The following is a 13,082-nucleotide window of genomic DNA, read 5'->3' as shown; positions in this document are numbered from 1 at the left end:
TCCAGACCGGACACTTTTACCCCCTTCCTGACCAGGGCAATTTTCAGCTTTTAGAGCTATCACACTTTGAATGACCATTGCGCGGTCATGCAACACTGTACCCAAATGAATTTTCTTACCATTTTTTGAGATAGATAAAGCTTTATTTTGGTGGTATTTATTCACCACTGGGATTTGTATTTTTTTTGCTATGTAAATGAAATGTCCAAAAATTTTGAAAAAAAGTGTTTTTTTAATAAAATTTTGCAAATAAATAATATTTCATCATAAATCTTAGCCAAAATTTATTCCGTTATCTTTTTAGTAAACAAAAAAAAAATCCAAATTAGTTTATAAGCAAAAATTATAATTTTTAAACATTTTTTTTTACATTTTTATTTAATTTTTTTATATTATTATTTTTTATTTATTTTTTTTTTTTTTACATACTGTCACCCTAGCAGTACAGTGTCACCATGGTGACACTGTACTACTTGTGAGGGGTGATGAAGATTTTTTTTTTTTTTTTTACACTGATTGCTTTTACACCCATATAGGATGTAAAAGCAATCATTTCTCTTTCTCTCTGTGTGCATTCTTTCACTCATTGAGAAGAACTGAGTGAGCTGTGATTGGTCACAGCTTGTCACATGGTACAAGGCTTTTGTGAAGTATGATAATAAACTATATTTTAAAATGTTTTTTAAAGAAACTGATCGAAATGGATATATTCCTACTAATAGCTGTCACCATCCCCAATGGATTCAGGGAATACCCAAGGGGCAGTTCACGAGAATCATGAGGAATTGTTCCAGATTAGAGGATTATATAATACAATCCGAATTGATTAAAGAGAGATTTGTACTGAAAGAATATGACCCGATTGAACTAGAAAAAACTAGATTTAAAGTTAGTCAAAATTATTTGGGTGATGGAAAGACAAAGAAAAATAAGAATATAAAGGAAGAAGGTAATAAGAAAGCAGAATACGCATTCATTTCACGTTTCAATTGTCAATTTAAGGAAGTTGAAAATATTTTTAAGAGACATTGGCCAATAATAAAAAAAGATACCATCTTAGGACCAGCGCTACCAGAAAAACCACCGTTTATTTATAGGAAAAGCAATAATTTAAGGTGTTCATTAGTTAAGGGTGTCATCTCACCTCCCAATAAGAAAGGCATGCTGATGTTTGATTTTAGAGAATTCTATCCCTGTAAAAAATGTAAGATGTGTAGAACAACAGGGATGAATAAAGGGAAGATTTCTAATTTTAGATCTTTTGCTACGGGTGAAGATTTTTCCATAAAAAAATGTATTACTTGTAATACGAAGTATGTAACCTACCTGTTGGAATGTCCCTGCCAATTTCCAATATACTGTATAGGGAGAACGAAAAGAAGCCTTAGTGCCAGACTAAAAGAAAATGTAGCTAATATTAAAAAAGGGTAAAAAGGACCATAGTGTGTCTAGGCATTTTAAGGAATTTCATAATTCGGATCCGAGCTTCATAAAATTTTGTGGGATTGACACGGTGGAAATACATTCGAGGGGCAGTAACAGAGTACAGAAGATATCACTGAATGAGACTTTTCGGATTTTTAGGTTGAATACTTTGAAACCAAAAGGTCTGAATATTGAGTAAGATTTAAATTGTTTTATTTCAGATTTATGAGAGGGGATAATGGTTATTATTTTTAATGAATTCTGAATGATTTTTATTATGGATTTTATTATGAATTTTTATTATGAATTTTTAGAAATATATGGTTTTAGATATTTTTGGTAGGTTTATGATATATCCTAGGAGTTTAAGAATTGTATTATATTTTATTATATTTTAAATACGAATAGCCAGTTTAGTCATTTATATCCCTCATAGATTAATATTTTATGTTATTTATTTTAGAAGGTATTGTATGAGGGCTTACGAGGGGGTTTTATGCACCTTACAGTAGTATACGTGTCTGAGGTGAATGTATGTGATCACTATTTTAGAGAATATGTTATTTTAATATTTTTTGTTTTAGTTTAGTGATTAAAGATATCAATTTAATTTTAATAATTTAATAAAGGTTGACCAGTAGAGGGAGGTAGAGTTATGATTTGGTGTAATAATTAATATATTAAATGTATTTAGACATTAGTAATACAGTAGGTATTGATTAATATATACTGGGGAAGATGATTGAAATAATTGCTTTATGTTGTTTATGTTAAAGTAATACCATTTACCTAGTGTAGCGTTTTAAGTAATGATAGAGAGATACTTGGTGGGAAGAGATAAGACACTAGGTATTATAGAAAGTTTCTCTTTATAATTAGCAATTTATGGAGTATATATGTAGCCATATCTTGTTCTATGAGAAAAGGTGTATGGGGTGCAGGGAAATGGTTTTGAAGTGCTTGTTTGAGTGATTGGCAATGTACATGTGAGTTATGGCCGGTTTTCCCTTGAATAATATGGCAGTTCTAGCTTCCTGTCAATTGTGTAGGACAGGACAAGAGGAGCCGCCTTCCAGACGTCTTGATTCCTTGTGAAAAAGTCTGGAAGTGACAAAACGCGTCGGAACACGGAACGTCTGATACACTTATGCTGAAACCGGAAGTGTCGTCGTGGCCATTTTGAAAGTTGGAAAACATGTTTTCCTGAACCAGGAAAACACTGAGGCTGCTCTGTGATATACAGGAGTGGATTTCTACATATCTGAATGGCTGTTTTCAACAAACTTTAATGTAAGAATCTTAATAAATGTCTTTATACTTTTATATATATATACCTTTTGAAGTCTCCTTTTTACCCTTATGAGGATTATGGAGGATTGGCCACTGGAATGATGGAAAGCTGGGAAGTGGTTATTAACTGACCAAGGACATTCTGGTAAGCTTGTCATTACTTCCTGAGGGTAATTATATAATTGCACTAGTTGAAAGTGATCATGGATTGCTCACCGTATGAATTGAAGTGTTCACAAATTACTGATTTGGTGTATAATTTTATATTTTTATTTAGTGATTAATTTATATATATATATATTTTTTTTTTGTGTGTGTGTTGTGTTTTCCCACTTTTTGTTGGAGTGTACACGATATGCTGTTGTGCATGATACACTTGTTTTTCACAGCTGAATTAATTTATTTTGGTGCACTGGTTTATTATCTGCACGGATATTGTACACATTTAAGTTATCCATATTGTAGAAGGTAATACACTATTATAGTTTTATATTTTTTTGAGGTTCACGAAGAGTGATAGGAGGATTGAAAGCTCAACACGGGATTAAGAAAGAGTTTCTTTTGGACTATTGATTGGACGTATATTTTGGACATATATTTTGGACATTTTTTTATACATTTGATTTTTTTTATTAATTTATTTATTTGTGTTGGGATTGGAATGGGAGTGATTTATATTAGTATTTGATTTATATGGGTTGACAGTTAGGTGGAAGAAAAGGTTGGTTATTATAGTATTTACTTTCAAGGGTAAAAGTGTCACATTTCTAAAAGGGTTAATTAGAGTGCTGTTCACTTAGATTTAAGTGTGCTGAGGAATTATTATTTATTCATTTGTCTGGTATGGTTCAGGAGGGGGGAGCTCATGGCTTGAGCAAACAGTCAGGTGTCTGTGATACTGAACCCTTGTAGATAGCCAATTCGAAGTTCCCCAGGGCGCAGACTCTAAGCCCCAGCCAGCCTCTTCACCATGGCCCCTGATGGTGGGGATGGCCTTGCATCAAGCTGGGACCAGGTCACAGCCCCCAGGTACACCCAGCTGAGGATGCAGAGACCACTCACATGAACAGGAGACAGAAATCCAGGGAACAAGCCAATTTCAGGGCGGGCGGGGGTCGGTACACGGGAAGTCAGTCACTGAATACATGAATAGAAGGCAAAGGGAGCTCAGTGAACAGGAAAGTTTCTTATAGTCAAGCAAACTGGGAGGAGCGCCAGGAAGTGATGGAAGGGAAAGGAAATATAAACCCACAGAATAGCAGGTAACACCCATAGTTAAGCACAGAAGCCAAAAAACACATGTGAAAGGAATACAGGGTCGGGAGAAGCACTGCAGCAAGGCAGGAAAACTACAGGCTAAATCATGACATATTCATTCACAAAAATTTTTTAAAGGTTTAACAAAGAAAAACACAGATACTGTGAAAAAATCCTTTGCTAAAAAAAAGTTTCCAGATGTGAATACAACATCAGTCCAGCAATGTAGATCAATCGCGATCAGCATTTCCTTATGACATATTGGCAGAATAGGAAAAGAAAAGGGGGATTTAATAGGGGCCCCCCTTTTTTATGGGACTGTGGCAGGGGAAATAAAGTTTCAAGTCCTCCCACTGTATAAATACAGTGGGGGAACATTCTAAAAGGTCAGTAGGGTTTTTAGTCCCCCCCATTGGTGTGAGAAGGAGGAGAAAAAAACATTAATGTTTAAAGTCCCCCAACGGTATACAAATATAATGGGGAAGCTTCTAAAAAATAGGAGTTTTTATCCCATTACAAATCCTGGACAGTTTTAAACCCCCCCCCCCCAGGGTATACTAATATAATGGGAAAGATTCTAGAAATTGGGAGTTTTTAGCGCCCCACTACACCTGGACATTCCTGGAAGAAAATGTGACCAATAGAGAGAAGAATTAGAGAGGAGAGGGCTACAAAAGGGGGGTCCGCTAACTGAAAAAACAGAAGCCTGGGAGGCATCTATGTGGTGCTCCCCTCCCACCCGCCCATTTTTGTTGCAGCCAATTATTGGTAAGTATCATATTAAATGATGGTAGATTACATAAGTATGTTAATTGCAAAAAGCTGTATGGTTGATAAGTGTTGTGTTAATAAGTACAGCTTGAGTTCTAGTGACTAAGCTGGGGTTCGAGTAATATTAATTTAAGTAAAAATGTTTTACAACTATTAGTAAGCTAATATGTAAAAATAAAGAGTTATTATAAAGAATGATATTTACACCAATAATAAAATGGCTGCGGCCAAGTTAGCACCAAACAATAAGAGTTGTGGTCTTTTACTGTTATAGAATAAAGAATACTGCCTACAGTCCTATGATGCTGCCACTCCACACTTCAAATGTGTGAGCAGGACATGTGAGAGCATAGATTTTCAAGTCCCATGTGTTTCCTCCATGAAGGTCTAGTTGACATGGTCAAAGGCCTTTTTTTAAGTAGAAAGCAGAATTAACAGGTGGCCCTAGAATGTGGTGCTTTCCTAGACTCTCTAGACATCATGAAGCCCACCTGATTAAGGTTTATCAGTCGCTGGATGCAGAGAGAGATATGGGAGGTCAGGAATTTAAAGTATAGTTTTAGGCCCATGTTTAACAGTGAGATTGGACTATATTTGGGGAAGATATTTGGATCTTTGCCTTCCTTTAAATGGACAGTAATATGGGCATTTAGTAGATCCGAGTAGGGAGGACACTGGGAATTAGGGTCTGCTAAACCAAATTATATGTTAACATCTGGTATAAATGGAAATGTATGAAACAAGCATAAGGATAGATAGATAGATAGATAGATAGATAGATAGATAGATTGATAGATAGATAGATAGATAGATAGATAGATAGATAGATAGATAGATAGATTGATAGATTGATCTCATGTTCTTACCTAGAATTATTACAATTAAGTCCATCAGGGCAAGGTGCTGTGTCCATTTTTAAGTCCACAATCACGTGAGTGAGTTTTTCAGGGATTTGGGGCCTCTTGTTGGACTCATTTTGCTAGGGTCTGTTTTGAGAGGCATGATAAGGAGTCGTATGAGCAAATATGATCAATCTGAGTTCCACAGAGAGAGTTCCTATCACTAGTGGATAAGATGTATAATAATACAGGGTTTTGTCAAAGCTTTTGAAGGTATCGGAGATGTCTTTGGTGGGTGGACCCCTTTGTCTTATTTTTATATGGGGTAGGTACGGCTCTTTGTCTATGCATAGTGTTGGCTAGGGATTTGCCACATTTGTTTGCATGTTCAATGAAGGTGCATTGACATCTTGTCAAGGTGGTTCTATCTTTCCTTAGGCATAAAGTTCCAAGGGATTCACTAGTTTTAGTGAGTTTTGCCCCCACTTCCCCTAAACCTGAATGCCTATGGTAAGCAACAAAGTTTTAATCTACTTTAAGAGATTGTTTATTTCTTCCAATTTTGCTTTCTTGATCCTGGACTCATGGTATTAATATGTCCCAAATGAAGAGTCTGTGGGCTGCCCATGTGACAAGGGGTTCAGTATCTGGCCTCATGTTCATGTTGAAAGAAATGTTAAATTGTGAATCTTAAACAGATGCTTCAGGCCCACTCTATAATATCCTAGCACAGTCTAACGTGAACCTTGCCTAAACCTGGAACCGTGCCTCACGAAGAAGGCATTCATCCGCGTTTAGGTACAGATGCCTTACACAAATAGTTGGCCTTTACTCCTTTCAACCTGTGAAGCTGCATAACAGGGTGCAGTTTTCTTTAATAATATTTGTTATATGGGCATATTTTTAGTAAGTCTGTCCAGCTTTCATCTGGGAAAGTCAGAGCTTTCTATAATATTGTGGGGTGAATCTGTAGCCTATGAAATGTGTAGTGCCTGTTTCTGATGCCAAGTTATTTCTACATGCAGTATGCTTGGAGGCCCATTTCCATTTGTGCACTGCATTAACCGCTTGAGCTCTAAAAGGTCTTACCCCCTACATGACCAAGCTATTTTTTTTGCTATTCAGCACTGTGCGATCATGCAACACTGTACACAAATTAAATTTATATAATTTTTTTTCACACAAATTGAGCTTCCTTTTGGTGGTATTTGATCATCACCAGTTTTTTATTTTTTATTATATAAAAGAAAAAAGACCAAAAGTTTTGAAAAAAGGTATTTAGTAAGAGGTATGGTGAGTTTTTTGAAGTTGTAATATTTGGAGAATGAAAAAATGAAATTAAATTTTTAAAAAACATTTTTAACATACTGTCACCAGTAAAAAAATAAATATTTTTTCCTTCACATTTTTAAAATTTTTTTTCTTTACTATTTTATTTTGCATACTTTCATCAGAATAGTTCAGTGTCCATAGTAACACTGTACTTCTCTGTGGGGGGGGTGAACAGGATTTTTTTTAAATTTTTTTTACACTTTGATTACTGTTACAATGAAAATCACTGTAACAGCAATGTTTTGAATTTATTACATTCATAACAGCTGTGATCACTGGTGGTCTGTGATTGGCTACAGCTAATCACATGGTACAGGGTACTGTGACTAGCCCAGGTACCATGTGATAGCTGTGGGCAAATCGCAGCATCACTGTGTAGGAAGCAGAACTGTTATGAATGGCATGCATTCATAACAGCTTTGTTGACATTGTGATTATGTGATCGTAGCATAGCGAACACATGATCCTCAGGCTGCTCAAAACAGCCCGGTATTGGGAGTCACAATCCACTGTGTCCAGTAAACACAGCGGTCGTAGGAAGGGCATGGGCGAGCAGCATGCTCCTAAACAGGAGCAGGCTGCATCATGTACATGTATGTGATCCAGGCTGCCCGAGCCGTTGCCCGCAGTGACTGTATTGTGGGTGGGGGACAAGTGGTTAATACACATGTGCTAATTGTGCGTTATACCATACTCATATAGTGAACTGTGTAGTGAACAGTAAACACATTTTCGGTTTCGGTACCTGAATTTTAATTTCGGTGCACCACTAGTAGATTGTTTTAAAAAGGGCTGGATGAAATTCCTAAGTACACAAAATATAACTGGAGAATAACATTTATAGGTAATAACAGCAGGCATAGTTGATCCAAGGAATATCCTCTTGCCTTCTGATGGATCAGGATGGAATCTATTTTTCCAGGAGCAGGAGAAAATTGGACCATGCTTTATTCAGGGTTTTTTTTTTTTTTGCCTTCCTCTGGACCAACTGAGGACATAGAATTCTGTATACAGTTTTCTATTTATTTATTTTGTTTATTTATTTTTTTCTATTGCTTGAACTAGATGGATTTGTATTTTTTCAGCATGACTATGTAACTATGTAACGTGAGCATGCATTCAGTTAAGGCAGCTTATTGAAATCAATGGGCTTCTAACACATATTGTTAATTTGTTAAAATGTTAATTTTTTTTTTGCTGCAGTTCAGCACAATGTACTATGGTGCATTGACATGCATTGCAGCATGTTGAAACAAAATAAATGGCACTGGCATCAATGAATATATCGTGCACTTCAGTAACCCTAGTAGGTTAACTTGTGGGTTCCTAAACCAAATTGCTGTAAATTGGCCCTAAATTGATACAGACAGTTGCTTTATTTTACAACAATAATCTGGTAGTGGTTAACGCAAATTATTAAAAAAAAATAAAATTTCAAGTTGAATGAGCTGTGCATGAAAATTGTACCACTTTTATGACAGAGGTATCACAGGTGGTAAAGTGCAGTGATTCACATAAAAGTGTAATGGTTCCATACATTCCAGGGATCTAAGTCAGAAAATTCTCTTCTATATGAGTAGCAGACATTGGTTTTCAGCAGGGTTAAAATGAGTCAGTCAATGACCTTTCTTCAAACTATTCTGCTTTACCTTGGACTCCTCAATACAATACATCAAATCACATACTCTACTTGCTTCAGGCAAAGGAGTGTCACTTAGCTTAGTAAAAAAAAAAATACAAATAAAAAAACAGGTGCTTAAGCACCTGCAACACTTATTGACATTTGACAGAAAGGCAGCAAGAGGACCACAGATACATACTAGAATTTCGTACTAGGATGGATTCGAGATTTCACATATGTCCACCAAGAAGGCTGGATTTAATTGTAATATTTCTAGGTAAGAACATGAGATCTATCTATCTATCTATCTATCTATCTATCTATCTATCTATCTATCTATCTATCTATCTATCTATCTCTCTATCTATCCTTATGCTTGTTTCATACATTTCCATTTATAACAGACCTTAACATATAATTTGGTTTAGCAGACCCTAATTCCCATCATAACTGTGGTATTCTCTGACCTTTACGCAATGCAGACCAGTACTAGTAGCTGCCTGTCAGCATAAGGATTTTTTAATTTCCATTAATACTATGCAAGTAAAAAGATTGTACTTAACTTTGCTTTAAATAAAGGAAGAGCATAAGTAAATATTTTAGACGTTATGCCATGTGCATTCATTGACAGTTATCCCTTCTGTTCTACAAAGAGTAAATGCTTTTGTTATCTTATTAATAAATCTTTGCGAGGATTTCAAAAATGCATATGTGCCCACCTGTTATCACTCTATAAAATAAATCCCTATCTAAATACCCATTTTCACTTCCCATATGAAAGAAAAATATATTTGAAATATATTTTTCCAAAATATATTGACATATTTGAAATGCTACAATTTTGGCCATATTCAATATATTTTTTTTAAATATATTTCAATATATATATATATATATATATATATATATATTAAAAAAATATATATATGTACTGTATGTTGAAATGCATTTTTATTGCAAAATATATGAAAAATATTTTTAAAAATACATTTCAAATATACTGTATGTCTTTAAAAATACAAATCTACGTTTTTGGAGTGCATTTACATATATATGTAAAATTATACGTTAAAATTACTTTTTTTCTGTTAAAAAAACTGAATATATTTAAAAATATATTTTTAAAAATATATATTTTAAAAATTCTCCAGATTTTTTTAACATAAAAAAGTAATTTTAACATATATTTTTACATATATTTGTAAATGCACTCCAAAAATTTAGATTTGTATTTTTAAAGACATACAGTATATTTGAAATGTATTTTTAAATATATTTTTCATTTATTTTGTAATAAAAACGTATTTCAACATTTCAACATACAGTATTTATATATATTTATTGAAATGTATTCTGAAATATATTGAATATGGCCAAAACTGTAGCATTTCAAAATGTCAATATATTTGGGAAGAATATTTTTAAAATATATTTCAAATTTTTTTTTCTTCCATGTGGGTTACTTTAAACTGTGGTCACACTGCAGCCCCACACCGTCTCCTATTTTGTTTACCTACTGCTTGGGTCTTTCCTCGGGGGGACCCACATCAGTGCTTGCATGACATGGGCACTTCCTATTGGATGTCCAGTGATGGGGTTCTCTTGGAATCCAGAAAACAACATAATCATCACAGGGGAGAGGTAGGGGTCCAGCGATCTCAGACTCCATTTGCATCGCTGGATTCGTGGTCCCAGGGACCCAGATCTGGAGGTGGCGAGGGACCTGGAGGGGGACTTAGGTGACTATATCATGCTTTACAAGGTAAGGGGAAAAATGCCTAATAATATTGGACAGAGATGGTTGAGGGAAGGTATGAGAAAAAGTAATTTTAGCTTGGATTGGGGCTTACCTTAATCTCAGGATGTTAGTTTCCACTCTCTTTTGATGTCATCACTCGATTTCCTTCATCCCTATGATATGTGGGGTTTATTTTCTAAAGTGGGAGAGTACTCACTTCTGCATAGAAACCAATCAGTTTCTAACCTCAGCTTGTTCAATTAAGCTTCGGCAATAAAACCTGGAAGCTGATCGGTTTCTATGCAGAAGTGAGCCTGATTTTGCACTCTCCAGCTTTTGTAAATTATTATTATACAGTATTTATAAAGCGCCAATGGTTCGCTCAGCGCTGTACATTCCAAAGGGGGACAGAACATGTGACAGAACAATACCAATTCAATGCAAAACATGAGGGGATTGAGGGCCCTGCTCTTTCGAGCTTACAATCTAGGAGGGAGGTTATGGTGGCACAGGAGGAGATAGCTGTGGGGGATGGAGTGGTAGGAAGAGTGGAGGAGGTCGGCAAGTTAGCAGGGGGTGGGGTGGGCTTCCCTGAAGAGATGAGTTTTCAGGGTGCGTCTAAAGGAGAGGAGAGTAGGTGATAATCTGATGGGTTGGGGCAGGGAGTTCCAGAGGATGGGTGACACCCTGAAGAAGTCCTGGAGGCGGGCATGGGAGGAGGAGACCAGGGAACTAGAGAGAAGGAGGTCTTGTGAGGAGCGGAGTGTGCGTGCTGGGAGGTAATATAAACCCTATGATGTTTTTTTCACACTACATGAACAACAAAATGCTTTGATCAGAGAAAAAAACATTGTTTTCAATAAGACCCCTTCGCACCAATGCTGCAGGGTTGTATTTACCAAATAAGTCTCACCAGGCTAAGGAACTCATTAAGACCATATTCTTTTATTCTTTTTTTATGTTTGTTTTTGGTTTTTAGGCTGTTTTTTAGGTTTGTTACAAATCACCTATTACAAATATCGCAGATGGGGTGGGGAGAGCTAAAATACATTTCTGAGACACAGTTATTCATTTAAAAATGGTCATTGCTGCACTTGTACTAGTATTAAATGGAATCCTGTAATCACAATTAGAAACACAGACCAGTACAAACTGCAACCCCCCCCCCTCCCCCACCCAAGCCTATGGCCTGTGCACACTGTCTGGTCATCTCATCCCCCTGAGCACAGTGTGAAACCTGACCACTGCTATAACACTGCGAAGCAAAAGAAAAAAAGCAAAAATCTGGTACATGCTGTGTGATTTACAAATATGCTTTGCGCATCACTTGCTTTGGATCTTTGACTTTGGTCATGTGACAGTATAAAGAAATATATACAAAAATATATATGAGGTGCTACGCTAACACATAACAAATTCAACAACTAATTAAAATAGATAATAGATAATAGATCATACAGTAAACACTCGGTTGAGCCCTGCATAATACAACCCAGAGCAATGATAAATGACTCAGCAAAACATTAATAACCTCAAAATTTAGGCCAATAAATGATAACTAAGGAAATTTTTATTTATAAAATAAAAAACTCAGAATAAACACCCAGCTTCCCTTCTAGGTGAAAGTAAAAAATGTGTAGTAAACATGTGAAACCATAGTAAATTAATACAAAACAAATAGTGATCTTCCAAAAAAGTGCAAAGAAAGGGAGGGTAATTAATTAAACACCAACCCCCCCTAAGCAATATGCAACAACATATAAGAAATACAGTCGTATTGACATAAATAGGATGAGCAATTAACATATAATAATCAACATATATCAATATAAATTAGAGTCCCAAAAAACATATTATTCAATCCATGATATTTGAAACACAAATGTCCACCTCCACCAGGGGTGTGCGCTTACCTTCCAATTCTGACCTGAAATCCTTTGCTATAAGCAATCAAATAAAAAAAAAAAATACTGATCACTTCCCTAAAGTAGAACAATGTTACTAAGGTAACATTATACTATTTTTGGTCATAGTGTAATATCTTAAAAAAAAGAGAAAAAAATGTAATAAGTATTAAAATGTTTTTTTTTAAATTATCAATTTATTTTTCATACTGTCACCAGTCAGTGTCCCTGATCACCGGCACACCAGTTATATGATGATGCTGTACTGCACTGGTGACATTTTCCGAAAAATTATGACAAAAAAACTTCAAAAAACTCACCATGCCTCTTATGAAATACGTCTGGCTGTCTACTTTGCAAAAAGGGGTCATCTGTACTGTTCTGACATTTTTGGGCCTCAAGAAATTAGATTGGCTGTCAGTACATCAGCGTTGATCAGATATTTTCAGATATATCCCATAGTTTGTGAATTCTATAACCTTCCTAAAGACTAAATAATCAAAAATAAAAAAAAATTACAACTTCAAAAAACTCGACCATGCCTCTTATGGAATACGTCGGACTGTCTACTTTGCAAAAAGGGGTCATTTGGGGGATATTTGTACTGTTCTGACATTTTTGGACCTCAAGAAATTCGATTGGCTGTCAGTACTTCAGGATTCAGGATTGATCAGATATTTTCAGATATATCCCATAGTTTGTGAACGCTATAACTTTCCTATAGACAGGGGCGGACTGTCAACTCATGGGGCCCCTGGGCAATAGGGGATCATGGGGCCCTTGTGTCCTTGCCCAAACTCAAAAGAGCCTATGAAAAAGGTACCAGGGGCAGCTCATGGGGCCCCCTACTGACCCCGGGCCCTCGGGCAGTGCCCGAGTTTCCAAATGGTCAGTCCGCCCCTGCC

The sequence above is a fragment of the Staurois parvus genome, unplaced genomic scaffold (genome assembly GCF_062004578.1).
Source record: "Staurois parvus isolate SC_StPar_1 unplaced genomic scaffold, SC_StPar_1.0 ptg000086l, whole genome shotgun sequence".
Lineage (NCBI taxonomy): Eukaryota > Metazoa > Chordata > Amphibia > Anura > Ranidae > Staurois > Staurois parvus.
This window is presented reverse-complemented; position numbering follows the sequence as displayed.